Source organism: Palaemon carinicauda, chromosome 4, assembly GCF_036898095.1.
Source record: "Palaemon carinicauda isolate YSFRI2023 chromosome 4, ASM3689809v2, whole genome shotgun sequence".
In the NCBI taxonomy this organism is placed as follows: Eukaryota; Metazoa; Arthropoda; class Malacostraca; order Decapoda; family Palaemonidae; genus Palaemon; species Palaemon carinicauda.
The window spans coordinates 194167016-194173034 of NC_090728.1; positions in this window are offsets into that span (position 1 = coordinate 194167016).

Genomic DNA, 6019 nt, shown 5'->3' on the forward strand with positions numbered 1-6019 from the left:
CACTCGTCTTGTAACTGAATTCAAAGCTCCGCTTGTCTTGTAACTGAATTCAAAGCTCCACTCGTCTTGTAACTGAATTCAAAGCTTCACTCGTCTTGTAACTGAATTCAAAGCTTCACAAAAAACCGAATTTCAAGCTTCACTCGTCTTGTAACTGAATTCAAAGCTTCACTCGTCTTGCCTCAACGTCAATTGATGGGAAAGAACTTCTTTGATCCTCCCTCCCCCCCTCTTGGATCCCCCCCTTCCCCGCCCCCTCCAGGAGGGTGGGCGTAAGTAAGCAATAGACCCCGAAATAGAAGTTGATATGGAAAGCCTGGTTGAGTATCGATTGATTTCTGGGCCCTCTTTTCATTGTCGCTGATCGAATTCCTTTTTGGGATGGAGAAGAGAAGAGAGAGAGAGAGAGAGAGAGAGAGAGAGAGAGAGAGAGAGAGAGAGAGAGAGAGAGAGAGAGAGAGAGAGAGAGAGAGAGAGAGAGACCGTAGGTAGGGAGGAAATGTGCTCTTGTATTGAGAGACATGGTAGGTTGTGTGTGTGTGTGAGAGAGAGAGAGAGAGAGAGAGAGAGAGAGAGAGAGAGAGAGAGAGAGAGAGAGAGAGAGAGAGAGACCGTAGGTAGTGAGGAAATGTGCCCTTGCATTGAGAGAAAGACATGGTAGGTAGTGAGGACATGAGAGAGAGAGAGAGAGAGAGAGAGAGAGAGAGAGAGAGAGAGAGAGAGAGAGACGGCAGGTAGTGAGGAAATATGCTGTTATAATGAGAGAGAGAGAGAGAGAGAGAGAGAGAGGAGAGAGAGAGAGAGAGAGAGAGAGAGAGAAATTTTCTCATATCATTATCATCATCATCTCCTCCACGCCTATTGACGGAAAGGTCCTCGGTTAGATTTCGCCAGTCGTCTCTATTTTGAGCTTTTAAAACTTAACTCAATACTTCTCCATTAATCATCTCTTACTTCACGTTTCATAGCCTTCAGCCATGTATGCGTAGGTCTTCCAACTCTTCTAGTGCCTTGTGGAGCAGAATTTAAAGTTTTTTTCTTTTATTTTATTTGTGAGTGTTATACACAAGTTTTGGGTTTTATCACTTGTAATAAAACTAAGGTCTAATAATTTATAATTTCTGTTGTGAAAATGTTGTATAAACTGTATCCGGGAGTAGAAGGGTAGAAGGGACTCTTTAGCTATGGTAAGCAGCTCTTCTAGGAGAAGGAGACTCCAAAATCAAACCTTTGTTCCTTACTCTTGGGTAGTGCCATGGTCTCTGTACCATGGTCTTTCACTGTCCTTGGTTAGAGTTCTCTTGCTTGAGGGTATGCTCGGTCACACTATTCTAATTTCTCTTCCCCTTGTTTAGTTAAAAGTTTTTATTGTTTGTATAGGAGAAATTTATTTTAATGTTACTGTTACTGAAACATTTTATTTTTCCTTGTTTCCTTTCCTCTCTGGGCTATTTTCCCTGTTGGAGCCCCTTGGCTTAAAGCATTCTGCTTTCCCAACTAAGGTTGTAGCTTAGCAATCAATAATAATGATAATAATAATAATAATAATAATGATAATAATAATAATAATAATAATAATAATATTTTTTTTGCTTTTCTCACTGGGCTATTTTCCCTGTTGGAGCCCCTTGGCTTAAAGCATTCTGCTTTTCCAAGTAAGGTTGTAGCTTATCAATAATAATAATAATAATGATAATAATAATAATAATAATAATAATAATAATAATAATAATAATACTAATAATAATAATAATTTACACGAAGTTTTGCTATACCGTTTACTTCATTATCAAGGAAATTTATTATATCGATATTATAATATTAAACTGTTATTTAAACTTCTGGTGTTTAATTGAATGTTGCAAGTTTGACAGGTATAATTGATAAACAACATTTAATTACTAATGTTATAGGTATTGGATTCACATAGAAGTAAGGTTTCTTACTTTGTATTTTATGAAAACTAAACATTGTTAAGCGCCTAAATTGTAAGCTATTTTTCTGAAGTTAGCTGGAAGAGGTTCGTTTAGCTCCTTTTGATAATTGGGTAAAATTACTCCAGTAGCCAAATGTGGAATAGTATTTTTTGCCTCATTATTATAACTCCAGTGCTACTAAAGTCCTTGAACATCTGTAGGCAAATTGGCAAAATGTGTCCTTAAGACAGTGATTTTTTCTTCAGTTCGTGATTTAGCAAAAGTGTTTAAAGATTTAAAGGCCACTCATAAATGGCAGAGGCAAGGAACCGTGATGTTGCCCTATCAAGCAGGACAATGGCCTAGTAATTGACCATATTACATATGATCAGCGCCTAATTAAGTTTCCCCCACCCCAAAATTGGCAGCTGCAAAATTCGATGATGTCATCAAATAAAGTGGCCGAGAAGTGGTAGTGAGTCCCTATTTTTTCAATGGGAACGTTAAAAAAATCAAAATATAGATCAAATGCTATAACCTAAATGCACTTTTGTCAATTTAAGGGGGGGGGGGGGGGGTGCAAGGTGAGCCCCCTCAGCCCACGGACTATTAGTCTCTAGGGCATTGTCCTGCTTTTTATAGCAATGTCACTGTGCCTTGCCTCTGCGACCTTTAAACCTTGAAACCGCTCGTTCCACAGCTCTATGCATTCGCCTGAAGTATAGACAGTGGTGATGACGCTATTAATGTCATGATCGAAGACGAACTTCTTTGAATAGATTATCCTGTTTAGGACAAGTTTAGATTGACGTCGGTGGCTTGACGTGAACATCGCTTCTCCGAGAGATCGGATTGGGTAACTTTCCTTGTTTGGTTTGTTATTGGATGGGCGATCACCTTGCGGGAGAGACACGACTTTCTTCTGCGTCCTCATCATCATCATATTCAGCTTCGTCTTTCTATTTTTTCTTCTGTTCTTTATATCTGTCTTTGTCTTTTTTTACTTACGCTAACGAAGTTGGAGGGAGGTTATGTTTACCCCCATTTTTTTTTTTTTTTTTTTTTTGTGTTTGTTGGTTTGTGTTGTGTGTTTGTTAATGAACAGCTTCCTAGCCACAACTTTAATCGTAGTGTAACGAAACTTGCTGAGATTAACCCATATAAAAATCTGGAAATGATTAAATTTTGAGAAAAATTAATTCGGGGAATATTTTTTGAGAATAATTAATTTTTGAAAATGATTTTTGAGAATAATTAGTTTTTGAAAATAGTTTTTGAGAATAATTCATTTTTTGAAATAATTTTTGAGAATAATTCATTTTTTAAAATAATTTTTCAGGAATAATTAGTTTTTGAAAATAATTTTTAAGAATATTGAGTTTTAAAAATATTAATTTTTGAGAATAACTACAATTTGCAAGTATTTGGAGACTATTCAGGTCAGGATGAAGATGAAAATATCTTTAATTTGGAAAGGTTTTTGAATTGTTAATTATTGATTATTAATTAATTAAATATATATGAGGAGAGAATTTAATTACAACTGACTTAAAGGAATCATTAGCGCTTATTATTATTATTATTATTATTATTATTATTTATTATTATTAGCTACACTACAACCCTATAAGCCTAAAGGCTCCAACAGGAAAAATTGCCTTGTGAGGAGTATTATTATTATTATTATTATTATTATTATTATTATTATTATTATTAGCTAAGCTACAACCCTAGTTGGAAAATCATGATGCTATAAGCCCAAGGGCCCCAACAGGAATAAAATAGCCCAGTGAGTATTAATTATTATTATTATTATTATTATTATTATTATTATTATTATTATTATTATTATTAGCTAAGCTACAACCCTAGTTGGAAAATTATGATGTTATAGGCCCAAGGGTTCCAACAGGAAAAAATTGCCTAGTGAGGAGTATTATTATTATTATTATTATTATTATTATTATTAGGTAAGCTACAACCCTTGCTGGAAAAGCAATATACTATAAGCGCAAGGGCTCCTACAGGGAAAAATTAGTCCAGTGAGGAAAGGAAATAAGGAAATAAATAATTGATATAAGAAGTAATGAACAACTAGAATAAATTATTTTAAAAGCAATAACGTCATTAAAACAGATATTTCATATATAAACCATAAAAAGACTTATTTCAGCCTGTTCAACATATAAAATATTTGTTTAAAAAAAATAGATAACCTTAATTAGGAAGTTTACGTTCAGGTAAATTATTTTGAAACTGGATTTAGAACAACAGAAAAATGTTATTGAAGAACTGGAAAAATTTTGTTACTTTTGAGAAAAATATGGCCAATTATCATAAGATTTTATTGGATTGTAAGCGAAGCTCTGTTACTAATTAAAAATAGGTTTATATTTAAGGTACATTAGAAAAACTTTTATTTTTTTTCTTTTATTTATTTATTTTTATTTTTTTATTTTTTTTTTATTTTTTTTTACAAAATATTGATTTTTTTTGTTTTAAATTCCATTTCCTAAAAATAAGTACAAATATAATTATTATCAACGTTGTAATAAAACCTATTGGTGCTTTTTACAGAATATTATTTTTTTTTTTAATTTCATTCCCCCAAAATAAGTACAAATATGATTATTATCAACGTTGTAATAAAAACTATTGATGCTTTTTTACAGAGTATTATTATTTTTTCTTTTATTTCATTTCCCAAAATATGTACAAATATAATTATTATCAACGTAGTAATATACATACATGCTTGTTGTCGAACATTCTTGCTTAAGGGTACACTAGAGCACACTATTCTATCTTGTTTATTTTCTTCTTGTTATTTTGAACTTTTTATACACTTGTTATTTTCAGGGTTTTATAGTTTATATGTGTAAGATTTATATTAATGTTGTTATTGTTCTTAAACTTCTCTTGTAGTTTGTCCTTATTTTCTTTCCTCACTGGGTATATATTGGTTTGAATAGATAGTTTTACGTCAAAATATATCTCAAGGTAATGAAATTCGTACCTAAATCAAGGATACACTGGCGTAAATGCTGAATGGGATGCTATGTCATACTCAGTCAGTACTTTGCAAAGCTAGTGTAGTTTGAAAAACGTTGATATTTATCATTTAAGTGACATGTGGACTTATCACCAATGCTTGGCTTGGTAGGGATAGGGAAGTGGGGAATAGGGGATAAGGATAAGGATGAGTACCCCTGGATACAATCCAGTTTTATAGCCCGAAGGCAGGAACTCGGGATGGGAAAGAGTAAGAAAAAAGGGGGGAAAAAGAAGTATAGGAGGAGAGTAAAAGAGAGGGGCAGACCCTCTTGCAATGTTAGGTAGAATAAGGTAGAGTGGATAGGAAAGGAAAGGAAGGGGTTTTTTTGGTTCACGCATCTAGCCCTGCTTGCAATAAGGATGTTAGATGGCCCCCTTCGAAGGCAAAAATGGTATGATGGCAAATTATTTATGAGTTGTATCACCAATGTCTCAATTAACATTTGTAAGTGGGTTTTCAAAGCCTCGTGAGATATTTCTGATTTAGGCCGGGAGCACACTAGCGACTCTGTGGCGCCGCAAAGCCACATCATCGTGTGGCGGGGATGTGGTCTCCCATAGGTTTCCATTGTTTTCAAGTTTTGCCGCGCAAACTAGCGATTGTGGCAAGCGACAGTGGCTCTCTGTCGCTCATCCCCGCCACAGGCGTGGCGTGGCTTTGAAAACAATGGAAACCTATGGGAGACCACATCCCCGCCACACGATGCTGTGGGCTTTGTGGCGCCACAGAGACGCTAGTGTGGCTCCCGGCCTTAATTTTTTTCTAATTGGTATTATCTACCACTTTTTCTCGCTCTCTATGTCTCTTAATACCTTCTTTTCATTCCCTCTTAAATTAAGAATCATCATCCATCATCTCCTCCCACGCTTATTGACGCAAAGGGCCTCGGTTATATTTCGCCAGTTGTCTCTATCTTGAGCTTTTAAATCAATACCTTATCCATTCATCATCTCCTACTTCACGTTTTATAGCCCACAGCCATGTAGGCCTGGGTCTTTCAATTCTTCTAGTGCCTTGTGGAGCCCAGTTGAAAGTTTGGAATTAAGTA